The sequence below is a fragment of the Muntiacus reevesi genome, chromosome X, assembly GCF_963930625.1.
Source record: "Muntiacus reevesi chromosome X, mMunRee1.1, whole genome shotgun sequence".
Lineage (NCBI taxonomy): Eukaryota > Metazoa > Chordata > Mammalia > Artiodactyla > Cervidae > Muntiacus > Muntiacus reevesi.
The window spans coordinates 1,463,940-1,485,641 of NC_089271.1; positions in this window are offsets into that span (position 1 = coordinate 1,463,940).

The following is a 21,702-nucleotide window of genomic DNA, read 5'->3' on the forward strand; positions in this document are numbered from 1 at the left end:
GTAAGCCAGTCTTTAGTTATTTAGTCTTTGCAGCATTTAGTTATAGCAATTGAATGGACAAGCACAGAGATTCAATAGATGGATGACAGACACACAAACAGACAGATGGGTAGATGGCTTCATAAATAGATGGATAGATATATACATAGACACATAGATAGATAGATGATAGATACACAGACACATAAATAGATTGACACGCAGATAGATAGATACATAATAGATAGATGATAGATGAATTTGAACAGATAGATGGATGCATGAAAAGATGGATAGATGAGTGTTTGGGTAAATAGAATAGATAGCTCATAGATGATAGATACAATAAACAGATGATTTTTTACATTATTTATTTTAATTGGAGGCTAATTACTTTACAATACTGAAGTGATTTTTGCCATACACTGACATGAATCAGCCACGGGTGTACATGTGTTCCCCATCCTGATCCCCCCTCCCACCTCCCTCCCCATCCCATCCCTCTGGGTCATCCCAGTGCACCAGCCCTGAGCACCCTGTCTCATGCATCGAGCCTGGACTGGGGATCTATTTCACATATGGTAATATACATGTTTCAATGCTATTCTGTTAGATCATCCCACCCTCACCTTCTCCCACAGAGTCCAAAAGTCTGTTCTTTACATCTGTGTCTCTTTCACTGTCTCGCATATAGGATCATCGTTACCATCTTTCTAAATTCCATATATTTGCATTAATATACTGTATTGGTGTTTTTCTTTCTGACTTACTTTGCTCCGTATAACAGACTCCAGTTTTATCCACCTCATTAGAACTGATTCAAATGAATTCTTTTTAATGGCTGAGTAATATTCCATGGTGTATATGTACCACAGCTTCCTTATCCATTCGTCTGCTGATGGGCATCTAGGTTGCTTCCATGTCCTGGCTATTATAAACAGTGCTGCGACGAACATTGGGATGCACGTGTCTCTTTCAGATCTGGTTTCCTCGGTTTGTATGCCCAGAAGTGGCATTGCTGGGTCATATGGCAGTTCTATTTCCAGTTTTTAAAAAAATCTCCACACTGTTCTCCATAGTGGCTGTACTAGTTTGCATTCCCACCAACAGTGTAAGAGGGTTCCATTTTCTCCACACCCTCTCCAGCATTTATTTAAACAGATGATTTTGATAGATACATTTGAACAGATGAATGGATGAAACATGGATGGGATGGTTGGAGAAAAAGATAATAGGTGATAGATGTGCATGTGTGCTAAGAGATATATAAACAGATAAAGTGAAATGTCTGTATATTCTATGGGTTTGGAGCCTTGTGTAACGACACTACAGTATCAGAGTACTTTCATTGCCCCCAAAATTCCCCTGTGGCCCACCTCTTCCTCCCTCTTCCCTCTGTAACCCCTGGCAAGCACGGATCTTTTCACTGTCTCCATAGTTCTGCCTTTCCCAGAATGTCATTGAGTTGGAATTCCAGTACATGGCTGATAATCAATTTTTAAAGTAATACTCCTAATTCCTTTCTTGGAAAGGAAACGGTTCTTTCTTTGATCAAAGCAACGCTTGAAGGGCCCCCATGTGTTGGACCTTCTATTATCATGACCTCATTTAATTATTCCAACATCCTCCTGAATGAGGTCATAACATCCGAGTTTTGCCGGGTAGCTCAGAAGTTCCAAGTTCAGGCAGGATGTGAGTGTGAGTTTGTCATCCACTTCATCTTTGCTTAAGGAGACCCCAGAGTCTGCTGTTGACTTTTAGGGCCAATGACCTTACATTTGGGCTTCCTTGGTGGCTCAGTGGTAAAGAATCCACCTGCCAATGCAGGAGATTCAGGTTCCATCCCTAGGTCAGGAAGATCCCCTGGAGGAGGACATGGCAACCCACTCTAGTATTCTTGCCTGGGAAACCCCATGGACAGAGGAACCTGGCGGGCTACAGTCCTTGGCGTCAAAAAGAGTCAGAGATGACTTAGTGACTAAATAACAATAATGATACCCACTCTATTTCTTGCCAACCACGGGCTATTAGACGCATTAAAATGTGCGCAGAGCTGAGATGTCCTGTGAGATAAATGCCCTTCCACGAGTGATCCTTTTTCTTTTAATCATTGATTTGGCTGCATTAGGTCTTCATTGCAACTCACAGGCTTGGTTGCCCCAAGGCATGTAGGATCTTAGTTCCCCAACCATGGATTAAACCAGCATCCCTTGCACTGGAAGGTGAAGTCTTAACCAATGAACCACCAGGGAAGTCTCCTCACATGAGTGATTTTATTTAAGAAATAAGACTAAGGCTGCTTGTGTACACAGTTCACGTTTTCCCGTCTCCGCTCTTCTGCCTGACTGAATTTCCTATGTAGAAGACCAAAATAACTTTGGACAAATGCCTCGTGCAGACAGAGTTCCTAGTTGGAAAAATCAGAGGAGACAGGCATTAAGTGAATAAGCTAAATGTTCAGCCCAGTCCTCTGCACACACAGGAGACATCTTGCATTTTAATGGGGTCTGATAGCTCTGCTGGTAAAGAATCTGCGTGCAATGCAGGAGATCTGGGTTCGATCCCTGGGTTGAGAAGATTCCCCTGGAGAAGGGAAGGGCTACCCACTCTAGTATTCTGGCCTAGAGAATTCCATGGACTGTATATGGGTCGCAAACAGTAGGTCACCACTGAGAGACTTTCACTTTCACTTCTCAGCATCGTTGTAAAGATTTCTTTCCTCTCCCTTGGACATTGTAGGTGGATTTTACCCTGCAGTTTCAGTTACTAAGTTGTGTCTGATTCTTTGCAACCCCGTGGACTGCAGCACACCAGGCTTCCCTGTCCTTCAGCATCTCTCAGAGTTTGCTCAGACTCATGTCCATTGAGTCGGTGATGCCAATCAACCATCTGATCCTCTGTCGTCCCCTTCTCCTCCCGCCTTCAACCTTTCCCAGCATCAGGGTCTTTTCCAATGACTCAGCTCTTAGCATCAGGTGGCCAAAGTACTGGAGTTTCAGCTTCAGCATCAGCCCTTCCAATGAACACCCAGGCCTGATCTCCTTTAGGATGGACTGGTTGGATCTCCTTGCAGTCCAAGGGCCTCTCAAGAGCCTTCTCCAACACCACAGTTCAAAAGCATCAATTCTTTGGTGCTCAGTTTCCTTTATAGTCCAACTCTCACATCCGTGCAAGACCACTGGGAAAACCATAGCCTTGACCAGACGAACATTTGTAGGCAAAGTGACGTCTCTGCTTTTTAATATGGTTTGATCTCCTTGCTGTGCAAGGAACTCTCAAGAGTCTTCTCCAGCACTCCTTGGGCCATCAAATAAAACACAACAATGTCATGGGTCTTGTCATATCCTGCCTAAATTAAACAGCAGAGCAATTCAGAAATCTGTGGAGGGGCCTGGGGGGGACTTGTTGGATCTGTCCTGGATGTGAATTCTCATGGAAATCTCGGCGTTTCTCCTTCCTTCCAAAGCCCTTCCATTCAGTTCTCTGGGACCCATTCTCATTAATCTGTTCATTCAGTTGCTAAGTCGTGCCTGACCCTCTGTGACCCCATGGATTGTAGCCCACCAGACTGCTCTGTCCATGGGATTTCCCAGGCTGGAGTGGGTTGCCATTTCCTCCTCCAGGGGATTTTCCCGACCCAAGGATTGAACCGTTATCTCCTGCAGGCCAGTTCTTTACCACTGAGCCACCTGGGAAGCCCATAACCAAGTGTTACGAGAAAGAAATCCAGATGACATATATGTGTGCAGGATCGCCAAAAGGGACATCAGATTGAAATAGCCACAGGCAACCGAGAAAAAGCATAAATGTGAAGTTGCTCAGTTGTGTCCGACTCTTTGCGACCCCATGGACTGTAGCCCACCAGGCTTCTCTGTCCACGGGATTCCCCAGGCAAGAATGTTGGAGTGGGTTGCCATTTCCTTCTCCAGGATGGGATCTTTCCTACCCAGGGATCTAACTCCTGTCTCCTGCATTGGCAGGCGTGTTCTTTACCACTAGCGCCACCCGAGATGTACAACAAAGCTGAGAGTGTTTTCACCCTGGAGGGGGTCATGCTTCTACCCGGAGAAATGAGGTAGGTCTCCGTGCCGTGACCCTGGCAAGGGCGATGCCGAGATGAACCAGAGCCCGCCTCCTCACCTGTCTTGTAATCCCACACTCTTGCTCTCAGACGTTTGCGGAAAATAAAGGTGTCAACGTGCATTTGTGATATCCGTGTGTTTCCCAGCATGAACCGTGATTTTTGCTATCAAAAGTCTCTTCACGAGCTCTCAGATTCCACCACCGGCGTACCGCCAAATGCTGAGTTATGCAAACGGGGCGGCTCCTCTGCAAAGAGTGGAAATAAGTCTTGACTTGTTTGAAAACCTTTCTGATTAGATTGATGCGATTACGCTATGTGCCTCTGAGCTATTTTGAAAGCTCAGTTAGCTCATCCTGAAAGAAATAGAGCTAGTGTTCCATATTCATTGCTAATGGATTCAAGGCCCACCCACGGGGGTGGGTAGGGCCGGGTGGGGGGTTAGTATCTACCCTTTGACATTTGAATCCAATTAACATGGTGTTGCTACATCATCCATAAAGACTGACATCCAGAATGTTTTTAAACATATAAAAAAGAGACATTTACTGTCAGGTTTTTTTGTTTTTGTTTTCGGTTTTTTGTTTTGTTTTGTTTTGTTTTGTTTTTTGAGCTTGTCTGCATCTAAGTCCTGTAAAGACAGAAGTAACAGCAAAGATTATTTATAAATAATGTAAGTATGATGTTAAATCCTAGGAAAATCTCCTTCGCTTGAACAAAAATGATGCCTTGCCTCCAGGGCTTAGGAAGTGTAACTAGATGGATGCATAGAGAGATGTGATGGATTGATGGATGGATGGATGGCTAGATAGATAGATATTCAGGACTGATGATAGATAGACAGATATGACAGGTGGGTGGGTGGATGGATGTCTAGATAGATATGATAGATGGATGGATTACTAGATAGATGGGTAGATAGATTTTCAGGACTGGTGATAGGTAAATATGATAGATGATAGATGGATAGATAGATATTCAGGATTGATGATAGATAGACAGATAAATATGATGAATGGATGACCAGATAGATAGATGGATAGATAGATATTCAGGATTAATGATGGATAGATAGATATGATGGATGGATGGATGGATGACTAGATAGGTAGATGGACAGATAGATATGATGGATGAATGGATAGATAGAGATGATGGATGGATGGCTAGATAGTCAGGATTGATATAGATATATCGATAGGATGGATGGATGACTAGACAGAGAGATGGATGGATAGATATGATGGATGAATGGCTAGTTAGATATTCAGGACTGATGATAGATAGACAGATAGATATGACGGATGGATGGGTGGATGGGTGGCTAGATAGATATGATGGATGGATAACTAGGTAGATAGATATTCTGGATTGATGATAGAGGGATATGATGGATGGATGAGTGGATTGATGGCTAGATAGATAGATATTCTGGATTGATAGATACATAGGTAGATAAATAAATATGATGAATAGTTGACTAGATAGATGGATAGATAGATATTCAGGATTAATGATGGATAGATAGATCGATATGATTGATGGATGGATGGATGACTAGATAGGTAGATGGATAGATAGATATGGTGGATGAATGGATAGATAAATAGATATAATGTATGGATGGCTAGATAGATAGGATTGATATAGATAGATCGATATGATGGATGGATGGATCACTAGAGATAAGTGGATAGGTAGATAAGATGAATGAATGGGTAGATATGATGTATGGATGGCTAGATAGATAGACAGGATTGATAGAGATAGATTGATATGATGGATGAATGTATAGATATGATGTATGGATGGCTAGATAGATAGTCAGGATTGATTTGGATAGATCGATCAATCAAGGCTACCACAAGTCTTTATCATTACCAGTGGCTATCTGAGTAGTTTCATGGGGATTAGGGACACACTTGTACCTCCCATCACTTTCCATGCCATCTGGCCATTCACTTTTCCCCAACAGTTCACCCCTGTGTCTCGCTGCTTCTGACCTCTGGAGAGGCTTTGCAACATCAGAGCGTGACGCAATATTCCTGCCACAGTGGTAAAGATAACAGACATGTCTGTTTGCAGAGATGCTCGGCGGCTTATTACTTTCGATCCAAGTTCTGAGGCTGTCATCCTCCGGAGATGCTAAGTGTCCAGCTCGAGGATGCCATCAATAAATCAGTCGTGGAAGAACACACTTTGTCTTTAAAAAAGAAAGAAAGTGAAGTCGCTCAGTCATGTCTGACTCTTTGTGACCCCTTGGACTATAGCCCACCAGGTTCCTCTGTCCACAGGATTTTCCAGACAAGAGTACTGGAGTGGGTTGCCATTTCTTTCTGCTGGAGATCTTCCCAACCCAGGATTAAGCCCGGGTCTCCCGCATTGCAGGCAGTTGCTTTACTGTCTTTAAAGTTTTCTTCAAAGAGAATAGGGTGGGGTGGGGGGAATTTCCTGGTGGCCCAGTGGTTAAGACTTCTCCTTCCAATGAAGAGCATGCGTGTTTGATTCCTGGTTGGGGAGGAATTAAGATCCCACAAGCCTCCTGGCCAAAAAAAAAAAAAAAAAGAAAAAGCTATCTTGTCTCCACTTCTTCTGCCACACATATAATCTCTTGGTTTCTTGACAATAGCCCTTCTGACAGGTGGGAAGCATTATCTCATTGTGGTTTTGATTTCCGTTTCCCTGATCATGAGGTATGTTGACCATCTTTTCATGTACCCGTCTGTTGTCATCTCCGTGTCTTCTTTTCATCCTTGGAGGTCTCATCAAAGAGGGAGACGGAAAGACTCATCCGTCTGCTAGGTGATTACCCACCCTGGGGTGATCAAAGGTATTTTCCCTTCCTAAAATTCTCACAGGGGGCCTTGTTCTATACATTAATTTTTAATTGTTAGCTGGAGGATAGTTGTTTTGCCCTGTTATGTTAGCGTCTGTGGTACGGCAGTGCGAATCATCCATATGTACGCATAGATCCCCTCCCTCTTGATTCACACCTCACCCACCCCTCTGGGTCATCACAGAGCCCCGAGCTGAGCTTCCTGTCTACACAGCAGCCCCCGCTAGCTGTCTGTTTTACACACGGTCGTGTATAGAGGTGGGTGCTACTCTCTCAGTTCATCCCGCCCTCTCCTTCGCCCGCTGGGCCCACAGGCTCGTTCCCTCCGCCTGCGTCTCTATTCCTGCCCAGCAATTAGGTTCGTCCGGACCGTTTTGCAGGTTTCACATGCATGCCTTGACAGACACGGTTTGTTCTTCTCTTCGTCACTCACTTCACTCTGTTACAACAGGCTCATCCACCTCGGACTTGGTTTTCAGCCTGAGAGTTGAGCGCCGGCTAGCCATGGGGGAAACCTTGAGGAAGCTCTCAGCAGACGCGTTTTGCAGGAACTGCTGACTGTGAGGCCCCGCTGTTCTTGCCACCCAGAAGGCGGGCTCTCTACAGATGGGACATGTGCGGAAACAAGCTTCCTGCTCAGAGCTTTCAAGCATGTGTTTTGTGTGCATGATGATTTTGTTTACCTTAGGTTTGTTAAAGAGATGGTTTGACCTAAGGATCCAGTGGTAGATTGTTAGACATCATTATTCAGCAATCTTTCCAAACGCAGCTGTTTTGGCAATTACGTGCACGGTAAGTCGCTTCAGTCGTGTCTGACTCTTTGCGACCCCGTGGACTGTAGCCCCGCCAGGTTCCTCTGTCCATGGGGATTCTCCAGGCAAGAAGACTGGAGTGGGTTGCCATTTCCTCCTCCAGGGGATCTTCCTGACCCAGGGATCAAACCCAGGTCTCCTGCATTGCAGGCAGGTTCTTTACCATCTGAGTCACCAGGTGCATAGGATTGTAATAAAGAGAAGTAATACAAATGTTTACCAGTGGGAGATTGGATAAATCTATGACAATAAATGTATTTGATAGAATATTATGCAGCACATAAAAAGGATCAGGCAGGTATTTATGTGATAAATTGAAAAAAAGAATTATGAAATATTGTCGAGTAGAAAAAACAAGTAACAAAGAGTCCCTGTTATAGAATGCCCTTCGTGTTCATAAATAAATAAGTAAAATATTTATTTTTAATATATTAAAAGATTTGTCTTAGATCTGCCAGGTCTTAGTTGCAACACAGGGCATCTTTAGTTGCTGTGTGCAAACAAACTCTTAGTTGCAGCATGTGGGATCTAGCTACGTGATCAAGGATGGAACCTGGTCCTTTTGCTTTGGGAACACAGGGTCTTAGCCACTGGACCACCAGTGAAATCACAAGGAGGCATTCTTTTGTTTTAAACTTTTCCACACGCATGTGGATTTGACTATTTTTTTGTTTGTTTCCCATAAGCATTATCAGCCTGTTTATCTAAAATAGAGGGGAAAAAATGAAAAAGAAGACAATCCTAGTTGGAGTGGGAAAAAAAAAGCCTCTTTCCCTTCCACGTGCACCTTGCTATTTTATGAAAGCCTTAAGAACACATTGGTGGTCAAATAATGCTCACAAAAACAGGCATGAATCTGCTGTGAGACCTCTTTAAACATGACGAAATGATTGCATGCGTTTTCGTGTGTTTGATACGTCAGGTGTCCCACACTTCAGGTGGATTCTTTACTGTCTGAGCCGCCAGGGAATCCCTTGCAATTACTTGGGGGTGAGGGGGAGGCATTTCCCCTATACCTTTCTAGGGTCTTCCGGCAAATCTAACTTAAATTAACATGAGACAGATGAACAGGAGAAAATCAAACGTTTAAGTACACGTATACAGAGAGAAGAGAACGTCCCTGGTGGCCCAGCGGTAAAGAGCCCACTTATGAATGCAGGAGACGTGGGTTTGATTCCTGGGTTGGGAAGATTCCCCGGAGAAGGAAGTGGCATCCCACTCCAGTATTCTTGCCTGGAGAATCCCATGGGCAGAGGAGCCTGGCGGGGTCACAAAGAGTCAGATATGACTGAGCAACTCAGTATAGCCTGTGTCTTGGGGACCTTCAAACATGCTGTCACCCAGAGGCAGGAGAGGAGGGAAAAAAATTTAAAAAGATGGTGGTGACTTGCTGGGTTGAATTACTTCCTACTCACACCCAAGACTGCAACTTTCATTTTGGAGAATCTCACCAAAGACCAGCATTTTCTTAGCAAGGATCATTTTTAAATGCAAACCATCTGCTCAGCTAGAAAAGCAAATAGAGGAAACGAAAAAAAAGAAAGAAAGAAAAGAGCATGGCCTCAGTTTGCTGGAAAAGAGACCAGTCTTTGGTTTTTCACCAAAAGGCGGTGCGCTAATTAATTTTTTAAACACTGACCTCGTTTGAATTATTTCAGGCCCTTCAATGAAAACCATATGTCGGGATGGTGTGTGTTTTTAATTCTATAGGCTGGAAACTCTGTGTGTTTTTGGAAGGGTTCTGCCGGTTCATACCTTGTGGTGAATAGGAGTGTCAGATTACTTTCAGAACAAAGACGCGCAGTGTGGACTGGAGGGGCAGGCGTGGGTTTTTAAGGATAAAAAGTGAGGCCACAGAGTCGGAGAGGTAGGAGGATTACGGAGAAACGTACTCAGCATGTAAATCTGTTCAGAGCTGGTCAACCTATGCAGATTATATGTTCGATTCACTCAGAGGTCAGACCTGGAAAGAGGGGGAAGAAAAAATCTGAATGAACTCCTGGGAGAGTAAAATGAAAAACTGACAGTGATGAAATAGAGCCACAGTGGAACTTAGGAGGGCATGTGTGTGTGTCTCTGTAATTGATGGTCAAAAGTTTGCTCGTTCTTAAAGAGAATGCCATAACATAATAGATTTGAGTAGAGACTGCTGCTACGGAATGGTGGTGTTGGAGACGACTCTTGAGAGTCCTTTGGACTGCAAGGAGATCAAACCAGCCAATCTTAAAAAAAAAGTCAACCCTGAATATTCATTGGAGGGACTATGGATCCCATAGTCTAGATTCATTCGAAGGACTGATGCTGAAGCTGAAGCTCCAATCCTTTGGCCACCTGATGCGAAGAGCTGACTTATTTGAAAAAACCCTGATGCTGGGAAAGATTGAGGGCGGGAGGAGAAGGGGACGACAGAGGATGAGATGGCTGGATGGCATCACCGACTCGATGGACATGAGTTTGAGCAAGCTCTGGGAGTTGGTGATGGACAGGGAGGCCTGGCGTGCTGCAGCCCATGGGGTCACAAAGAGTCAGACACGACTGAGCGACTGAACAGCAAGAGGTATATAACTCACTGGCTTATCCTTATGCGTGTCAGTCAAATGTGTTTCTGAGAACCCCCATAGCCCAGGAAAAAAGAAAAGAAAGTAGAGCTATTTCAGAATAAGGAGGAAGAATAAAAATTGAGCCTCAGGGCTGGGTCCGTGCCCCGCTGGGATCCTAACTGTCAATCATGTTTCCATAGCAACTATAGTTTCCTTATAAGGAGTTAAATCAGAAGGAAGCCATGGACCACTGTGCTCATATAACTCATTTTTAAGATTTCAATATTTTCTTTCTGCACTTTTGGTAGGTTTTTTTTTCTTGTAAACAGCGTATATAGGACTTGTGAGCAAGACACATCAAGGGCCACGAAAAGGAATCAGTAGGGACTAATGGTCTTGAATTACATGACATAAATTATGATTTCATGTCTTCTATACCATAATGAATGCTTAAGTGCTGCAACAAATGTAATCAGTTCTGATGAATTAGAAATCCATCTATTTCTTGTCAACACGCGATAAAGCCCAGATATTGTGAGGCCAGGCAAAAGATGACTGCTCAAAATTTTTGAGTAAGGAACTCCAACACATAATGATGTAATGTTTGGTTTTCTCACAAGTCTTTTTTTATCTTTTTTGATAAATGAGGAAAAATATGGACAAAGAAATTCATGGATTTATTAGTGCCAACATCAAAGCTGAAAATATTTGGAGTTCTTAACGTTCACTTACATTATATCCCACGGGTGAATACTGGTGCTTCAAAAGTGATTTAAGGAGATATTAATGACTTAAGAAAATAAAAGTGAGATGAGATTTGGGGAAAGAGCCATATTCAGCAAAGATTGCAAAATGTTCTTATTTTATTAGAAAGAAATGCTCTCATAATTTAACTGCTAAAAATCTCAAGGGTGATTTCAAATACAGGGTGATATAAAACATCTATATAAGCAATAAGATGCACAAATATGTATACATATATAACCAATATAATGTGTAACATGCATATTTATATATATGTGTGTGTATCTATCTGTTCAATCATTCAGTTGTGTCAGACTCTTTGCGACCTCATGGACTGTAGCCCGCCAGGCTCCTCTGTCCATGGGATTCTCCAGGCAAGAACACTGGAGTGGGTTGCCATTTCCCCCTCCAGGGCATCTTCCTCAAGGATGGAACCCAAGTCTCTTATGAATCCTGCATTGGCAGGCAGGCTTTTTACCATTGGAGGCAACTGGAAAGTCCTATGTATGCGTATATGACGCTGGGAAATACTGAAGGTAGGAGGAGAAGGGGATGACGATTTGTCTTTTTGACAAAATGATGACTGACTCAATAATGAGAGGTTAATGTTGAGGAGGTAATGGCCACTCACTCCAGTATTTCTGCCTGGGAAATTCCATGGACAGATGAGCCTGACTTGCTACAGTCCACAGGGTCGCAGAGAGTCAGACAGGACTAAACACACACGCCATCTATCCATCCATCATGCCTCAATGATTGTGCTAACCCTCCTACGGTAAATCCTCCTGTTAACACAGAAAATACACATGTACACACAAGCGTATACATATTGTTGATACAAAATATGTAATATGTGTTTATACAATGTGTGTCCCATAATATAGATTTTTATATAATATATCTCCTAATTACATATCACTGCTATAAAACTTTCATCAGTCAGTCAGTTCAGTCGCTCAGTCATGTCTGACTCTTTATGACCCCATAGACTGCAGCACGCCAGGCCTCCCTGTCCATCACCAACTCCCAGAGTTTGCTCAAACTCATGTCCATCGAGTCGATGATGCCATCCAGCCATCTCATCCTCTGTCATCCCCTTCTCCTCCTGCCTTCAATCTTTCCCAGCATCAGGGTCTTTTCCAATGACTCAGCTCTACGCATCAGGTGGCCAAAGTATTGACTTTCAGCTTCAGCATCAGTCCTTCCAATGAACACTCAGGACTGATTTCCTTTAGGGTGGACTGGTTGGATCTCCTTGGAGTCCAAGCGACTCTCGAGAGTCTACTCCAACACCACAGTTCAAAAGCATCAATTCTTCAGCGCTCAGCTTTCTTTATGGTCCAGCTCTCACATCCATACATGACTACCGGAAAAACCATAGCCTTGACAGACGGACCTTTGTTGGCAAAGCACTGTCTGTGCTTTTTAATATGCTGCCGTCCATGGGGCTCGCAGAGAGTCGGACACGAGTGAACACGAGCACTCCCACAACCCCAGTTCACTTCCTAACGCAGGCTGTGTGTTAAAACCTCAGAACCTTCAGCTGGTGCGAGCCACAGAGGCCTGGGAGGCCGGTGTCCTTGTTATTAATCCCGTTTTGCAAATGAAGAGACTGAGCTTTTGTAGAGAAGGCAAGCAGCTGGAGGAGGCCACCCTCAGGCTGGGAATCGGTCCACCCAAGTTTATTCTTTGAGCCCTGCTGTGATTCACAGTTTCCCTTTTATTATGCACATGAAGGAAGGAAGATGTTTGGGCCTGCCTTGAAAACTCCCATGGGTTTGCTTTCCTGAATGGGAATTAAGACACCAAGTAAGGGGCACCCTACCCCTTAAAAGACTGAAGGCAGGAGGAGAAGGGGACGACAGAGGATGAGAGGGTGGGATGACATCACTGACCCAGTGGACGTGAATTTGAGCAAGCTCCAGGTGATGGCGATGGACAGGGAAGCCTGGCGTGCTGCAGTCCACGGGGTCACAAAGAGTCGGACACGACCGAGGGACTGAACTCCAACAGGGGCACCTGGCCTCTCGGAGGGCAGAAAAACCTGCTGGGGAGGATTTCTGCATGTAAACAAGCTTCAGTCACTTAGCCCCAAAGCAGGCAGTGAGAGCCAAATGGCCCAAAAGGCGCTTCGGGGAGGCTCAGAGCCTCGGGGCTGCAGCTGCCTGACCTCCCAGGATTTCAGAGGCGGCCCCCTGGGCGGGAGAGCTCGGGGGCAGTGGGGAGGGAAACAGGCTTAATCCCCCGTGAAAGCCTACAGCCTGCGGGACGGGGCCAGGCCTGGCATCTGTCCTTGGGAGGAAGATGTGGGAGACTGTGCAGGTAGAGCATGCTTTCACTAGAGAGGCAGGGTGAGCGACACGCAGCCAGCGCGGACACACGCCTGTACACACACAAACACACACACACACAGAAACACACACACATATACACACATTATACACACACACACATATATATGCACACATGCACACACATACACGCATTAAATATACACATGTGGCATATTTATATGTGCGCACATTATATCTACATACATATACACACATTATACACACATGGACACATGTGTGCATATAAACACATGTTATACATACACACACACATACACATACATGCATACACACATTCACATGCATATACAAGCACTAAATATATACACACAGATTATATTCATATATGCACACATTATATCTATATACATATACATAATATACACGCATGTATATGTGTGTGTATGCATAGACACACACATATAGGCACATGTTATATATACACATGTATGCATATGCATGCATACACGCACATTAAATGTATACACACTACAGGCTATATATACACATGTATTATATTTATATATGCACACATTACTTCTATATACACATGCACATGTATACACACATTATATGTATATGCACATTATATCCATACACACATGCATGCACGTGTATATACACAAGTACATATATACACATATACACACATATGCATACACATATATACATGCATGCTATACACATATATGCATACACAGATACATGTGCATATACATGAATATTAAATATATACACACTATATATATATACATGCATTATATTTATATATACACACACTATATCCATATACACATATATACACATATTATATATATGCACACATGCACACACATGTATATACATGCAATACATACATACCTATATATATACATATATAACGCATTATATGTATATGCATATGCTACATGTAAACACATTGTATATATACACACACACACACATATATATACATTATATAATACACACACATTTATATATACACACATTATATAGTGCACACACATATTTATATACCCACATTATATATACAGACAATAAACAAGCACATTATTTTTATATATATACACACTATATATACACGTATATTACACATTATATATACACACGGGCTTTCCCGGTGGCTCAGAGGTTAAAGCGTTTGCCTGAAATATGGGAGACCTGCGTTCGATCCCTGGGTCAGGAAGATCCCCTGGAGAAGGGAATGGCAACCCACTCCAGGATTCTTGCCTGGAGAATCCCATGGACGGAGGAGCCTGGGGGGCTACAGTCCACGGGGTCGCAAAGAGTCGGACACGACTGTGAGACTTCATTTTCACTTCATATACACACTATACACACAGTATATATGCATACATATTACATGCATACACACACATACACACATCATACACACACACATATATGCACACAGTTTATATACACACATGTCTATATACACACATTGTATATGCACATATTATATACACACATTTATATATACACACACATGCACACACATATATTTACACACACATTTTATACATATGCTATTGTTGTGTCCAATTCTGCGACCCCATGGACTGCAGCACGCCAGGCCCCCTGTCCATTGCCAGCTCCTGGAGTTCACCCAAACTCATGTCCATCGAGTCGGTGACGCCATCCAACCACCTCATCCTCTGTCGTCCTCTTCTCCTCCGGCCTTCGGTCTCTCCCAGCATCAGGGTCTTTTCCCATGAGTCAGCCCTTCACATCAGGCGGCCAGAGGCCTGGAGCTTCAGCTTCAGCACCTGCCCTTCCGGTGAATATTGAGGGTTGATTCATGAAACAGCAGGAGGCCGGGAGACGCAGAGAACAGGCCTGTGGTTGTCGAAGGAGGGGGCAGTGAGGGATGGACGGAGAGTCTGGGATTCACAGATGCAAGCTGTCGTCTCCAGGATGGGGAAGCACAAGGCCGACTAGCGTGCAGGGAACCAGATTTAACATCCTGTGATAAAGCGCAACGTAAAGGAATGCGAGAAAGAATGTGTGCACGTCTGTAACCGAACCACTGTGCGGTAAATGGGAATTAACACAACATTGTAAACCAGCGGTCCATCAGAAAAATAAAGAACGTCCAGGTAGAAGGGCTTCCCTGATAGCTCAGCTGGTAAAGAAGCCGCCTGCAATGCAGGAGACCCCGGTTTTGATTCCCAGATGGGGAAAATCCCCTGGAGAAGGGGTAGGCTACCCACTCCAGAATTCTTCAACTTCCCTGGCAGCTCAGCTGGTCAAGAATCCACCTGCAATGCAGGAGGCCTGGGTTCGATCCCTGGGTCGGGAAGATCCCCTGGAGGAGGGAAAGGATACAAGAACTTCCAGGCAGAAACAAGCTTAAATGTAAAAAGAGGGGAAAAAGAAATAACCTTGAATGCTGACTGTGTATCGCATAAAGTGGGTCTTGCTCAGAGAAGGAAGAAATCCCGTCTGGAAAGTCTGATTGAAGGGTAAGATGCTAGGTTGTAAATAATCGGTAATGACCGATGTATTAAGTGCTAGGAAATTTCGTGTTACTTACGAGTCCCTAGTCGTGTTACTTACGAGTCCCTAGTCCCAGAATCAAGCCTTCCGGCAATAAATAAATAAATAAGGCACAATTATGGCTCAGTTGCTGGTTTGACCTAAGCGTGTACTGATCTCTATTGCTAATGAATAAAAGGAGTGAGAAAGATGGTAATACATTTCATATTTTAGGAATGGGTGGTTTGTTTGTTTTTATACTCTTCTGAGTATATCTTGACCTCAGTTACCCTGTAGCCTGACCTCATTGTTTCCTTGAAACATGACAGTATGAAAAAAAAAAGAAAGAAATATGACAGTTTGCATTATCCTCATTCACTTATAATTGCTCCATTTCAAAGTGATTATCGAAAGAAAACATGAAAATATGACTGTGATTATTTCCTGCCAAGGATTCCGTCGTTGGCAGGCATAACAAATAATCATGGCTGTATTTTCATATCTGGTGTTCTTTCCTCTTTTAATTCATCCATTTATGTTTTTGCATCTGATTTTCCTTTCTTTTTGAATCCATCTATTCTTTTTGAATCCACCTCATCTATTCTATTCGTCTTAGGGGATGATTTTTCATGGAGTTACAATGGGGATTTGTTCCTGACCACGGTGCCGTTTTTTATAGAATGTTGATGAAAGATTACTCCCAGGCTCTTGGAGAAGTTTCACTTTTAAAAAATATTGTACATTGTTGTTGTTTAGTCGCCAAGACGTGTCCGACACTTTGCCACCCCATGGACAATAAAATATTGTCAAAGATGTCTATCTCTTTCCGGTTCTGAGATTTTTTTCATCTTGCAAATACTTTATTTCCAAGTGTTATGTGTGTCTGGCCCATGGGTTGCTAGTCGCTCAGTCGTGTCCCCTCCTCCAGGGGATCTTCCCGACCCAGGGATCGAACCCGGGATCGAACCACGTTGCAGGCAGACTCTTTACCAGCTGAGCCACCAGGGGAAGGAGAAAGTGGGACGTACTGAAACGGGATCACTGACATCTATACCCACCACCTTGTGTCAAACAGACAGCTAATGGGGAGCTGCCGTATAGCACGTGGAGTTCAGCTTGGTGCTCCGTGATGACCTGGAGGGGTGGATGGGGGTGGGAGGGAGGGTCAGGAGGGGGGAGACGTCTGTGTACTTACAGTTGATTCACTTTGCTGTCCAGCAAAAGCCAACACAACATTGTCAAGCAATCATCCTCCAGTTAAAAAATAAACGCAAAAAATTAGGAAAAACAGGGCACATGATTGAAGTGACATAAATGCTTTCTGGCTTGAGATGCAACAGTTTGAGAGAGTTCACCTGTGTTTAAAAGGGGTGCATCTGCTAAGAAGCGTGGGCTTGACCTCAGCTGTCAGTGTGATCTCCCGCAGGCAAGGCAAGGCGTGATTTGTTATCTTGGTCTCCACGAATTTATCTTCCTTTGTTTTATTTCACCACATTCCTTGGATGACACACTCTCTCTTCTGAGATATGTTAATACCTGCTTTCAAGTTTGGTTCTGTTCTGTGAGTCACCCTATCTCCTGAAGTCAAAGATGTCTATCTCTTTCAGTTCGGAGATTTTTCCATCTTGCAAAAACTTTATTTCCAAGTGCCTGTGTGTCTGGCCCACGCATTGCTAGTCGCTCAGTCGTGTCCAACTCTTCACGACTCCGTGGACTGCAGCCCACCAGCCTCCTCTGTCCATGGGATTCTCCAGGCAAGAACACTGTTGTGTTGCCATCCCCTTCTCCAGGGGACCTTCCCGACTCAGGGATCAAACCTGTGTCTCCGGCAATGCAAACAGATTCTTTACCACCTAAACCACCAGGGAAGAAGCACCTGGCCTATGGAGCCATCTTCAGAAAAAGCCAATAAACTCTCAGACTCTCAGTCTGATTCCAAATGATGACAACCACCTGTTCAAAGGTTTGTGGAAGCATTTCCTACACAGAAATGAGGTTTTGTATGTATTTATTGTGAGAATTGGACTATAAAGAAAACTCAGCATGGAAGAATTGATGCTTTTTTAAAAAAATATATTTTATTTTACTTATTTGGGTGTGCCAGGTCTTAATTGTGACAAGCGGCATCTTTGATGCAGCATGCAAGATATTTATCTGCAGCATGTGGGATCTAGTTCCCTGACCAGGGATTGAACTTTGGCCCCCTGCATTGGGAGCATGGAGTTTTAGCCACTGGACCGCCAGAAAAGTTCCGATTTGATGCTTTTAAACTGTGGTGTTGGAAAAGACGCTTTAGAGTCCCTTGGACTGTAAGGAGATCCAACCAGCCCATCCTAAAGGAAATCAGTCCTGGGTGTTCATTGGAAGGACTGATGTTGAAGCTGAAGCTCCAATACTTTGGCCACCTGATTCAAAGAACTGACTTCTTGGGAAAGACCCTGATGCTGGGAACGATTGAAGGCAGGAGGAGAAGGGGACGACACAGGATGAGATGGTTGGATGGCATAACCGACTCAACAGACATGACTTTGAGTGAACTCCAGGAGTTGGTGATGGACAGGGAAGCTTGGCATGCTGCAGTCCACGCGGTTGCAAAGAGTCGGACACAACTGAGCGAGTGAACTGATGTATTTATTGGGTCGTTTCCTTACAACTGTATCTCTCAAATCAGGGATGATCTGAACATTAATAATGGGAGTAGAGGCTTCCCCGGTGGTTCAGTGGATACAAATCCACCTGCCAGTGCAAGAGACACGGGTTCGATCCTTTGTGCGGGAAGATCCCACACGCCCTGGAGCAACTAATCCTGGGCCCCACAACTACTGAAGCCGGAACACCCTAAAGGCCCTGATCCACAAGGACAGAAGCCGCTGCAATGAAAAGCCCACCCACCACAACTAGAGAGTAGCCCCCGCCATCTGCAAGTAGACACAGCCCATTTGCAGCAACGAAGACCCAACGCAGCCATTAATAAATATTATTCATCTATTATCATTATTTTAAAAATTATTTTAATTTTAAAAAAAATATAAAATAGTTTAATAATTAATTAAAATAAAAATTAATTTAAAAGCAATGAGGGTAGAGCTATGACCGAGATATATGAGCCGTGATCCCAGGAAGAAAAATCGACGGCAGAGATGCTGAGTGACGGTCCCGTCTGTCCAGGGAACACAATCTATGACGGAGACGGTGGCCCTTGATCGCTGCGCTCACCTCGGTCCAGGAGAAACAGCCCGTGGACTGAGACGGTGGGTGGGGATCGTCTTGTTCCAAGTTTTATTACAAGCAGAGTCTGAAATGCGGGACTTTCCATTCCACCCTCTGGCCCAGGAATGCTTTGCTGGCCCTCAGAGTCAAGATTTCCTGGCAGAGGGTGCTCCTGAGAAAACTGTTGAGTAGGGAATAGATCAAGAGCTTGTTTTTTTGTTTTTTTGTTTTGGACGGTGGGGTGGGCTCCTATAGTTCCCTGGGTAGCTCGGTGGTAAAGAAAGTTTGTGCAATGCAGGAGACCCGGGTTCGATTCCTGGGTGGGGAAGATGCCCTGGCGGAGGGCGTGGCAACCCGCTGCAGTACTGGCCTGCAGAATCGCAGGGACCGAGGAGGCTGGCGGGGCCACAGCGCATGGGGTCGCAGAGAGTCGGACCCGACCGCGCACACACTCCTGGGATGCAAGCAGACGTGTGCCCTGGGCGGCCTGCAGGGCCTTTTTACCGAGTTCCTCCCCCGAGACCTCGTATCGCTGCAGATCGCCAGCTCTGATGACCTTCGATGTGGCTGCCCTGCAGTTTTTGCGAGCCCTGGGCGTGTTTGCATTGCTGGATTTCCCCGTCCAGGGTCCTCGCACTCCACACGTGGCGACCGGCCTCGGACCGGGCGGAGCAAGCCGGATCCCCATCCCGGACCGCGGGGCAGCTGCTTTGCAGACTCGAAAGGATGCAACCCCCCCCTACGCCCGAGGTCCATCGGCGGCGGCTGGAGAGAGGTAACGCCCGCGAGATCAGAGACACGTGGGGAGCGAAGGAGGATTTAAGCAGCTCCGGAGGCCTCTCTGGGCGGAGGCCCCGAGGTGGAGGGCTGGCTGGGGGGTGCGGCGCGGACTTTGACGCTCCAGCCGCAGGCACTTAAGGAGCGATGGGGAAGCGGACCGCCCCCGCGGTTTCCATGGCAACAGGGCGGCTGCAGCCCTCCAGCTGCAAGCCGCTTTCCTCTGCGTGAAGCCAGGAGGAGGAAAGGAGCTTGCTCCACTCAGAGACGGTCTTAGCTCCCGGACCGGGGGTCGAACCTGCACGCCCTGCGGTTGAAGTTGACGTCTTAACCAACGTATCACCAGAGAAGACCCACCCCCGGGTCCCTTTATAGAGGCACTGGTCTTGCAATAGACACCACCCCCCCCCCTTAAAAAAATAATAAATAAAAATATTGCTTGCAAAAACTGGCGCGAGGGCTGATAGAAAGCAGATGGCCCCGAGGATTCTGCTTAGAAGAACTTCACTTTGTTTTCGAGTGATAAGAGTGCGGGGTTGAACATTCCTCCCTTTTGTGTCTTGAGCAAGGGAGTGTGGGGGGTTCCGAGGCTGCCAGCTGGGTGGTTCCCCTTTCTGCTTTGAATCTCTGGGATTGCATGGATCCGAGGAGAATTCCATCGGGGGGGGGGGGGGAGCCTCGCACTCGGCGAGCCTGACCTCTGTCTCTGGAGCCAGCATCCCGGTCGTTATGGTTCTCATCTGGTCAATTATTGGGGAGGTTTTGTTGGTGGTTGATGACTCAGCTGCCCATTTCAGAGGAAACTAATGCAATTGGCAAGAAAAGCAGGCTTCTCTCTCTCTCTCTCTTTTTTTTTCGTAAACGTAAGAGTTCTTATTATTAATTTTTTTTTTTCTTACACAAAGTCTGTTCACTTACTATGAACGAAGCATCACTGTGATTTCAAAAATGAGGGACCATGCATGAAATTTTCACCCGGTGTCTTTCTCGGCCTCCCGGGGAGCCTGAGGCAGTTCTTATGATGACCAGCTGTTCTCGAGACAGCATCTGCCAGTAACCTCATCGTTATGGGAGTAACTCAAGTTTTCCATATTCGGGATAACAATGCAGTGACTCAACTTTCCCAGCAAAATCGCATAAGACCCAAAGACAAACCGTGATCCATTAAAAAAGAAAAAAATTTCCTTAAGACTCACTCTGGGTGTCCTAGGAGCTTTTAGTAAAACTACTGAAACAGTTGAAAGTGATGCATAGAAATTCTAGAAATATTAGCTTTAAATTTGCTTGATTTAAAATGGTGGTTTACTTGCTAAGTTCTGTCTAACTCTTGGGATCCCACAGATTGTGTAGCCCACCAGGCTCCTCTGCCCACTGGATTTTCCAAGCAAAATTACTGGAGTGGGTCGCCATTTCCTTCACCAGGGCATCTTCCTGACCTGGGGATTGAACCCAGGTCTCCCTGCATTGCAGGCAGATTCTTTACCGTCTGAACCACCAGGGAAGTTGGAATGTCCTTTAATGCATGCAGTTCACGGAGTGGCAAAGAGTTGGACAGAACTTAGCCACTGAACCACAAAATCAGTGTAAGTTATATTTATTTTCATACTTTAGTTTTCACTAGTTTAGCTTCTAGGCAAAAAGCAGAACAAACTTTTCATCATCAAGGACATATTTTTTTAAAAAGGGAAGGCTGAGAAGAGGAGTTTATGGGATACTTCCAAAATATGGTGTGTATAATTAAATATGATTGTTTAGAGGGTATTAGGTCCTGCTTACGGGAAGAGGGATCAGCTTTTCTCATAGTTTGTTAAATAGAAAACCCACAAATAAGTAAACACACATGGTGCATGGGAGTTCTGTTTGGCAGAGAGATGTCCGTGAGGGCTCCTCTGTGCCAAGAGAAGAACCCTTT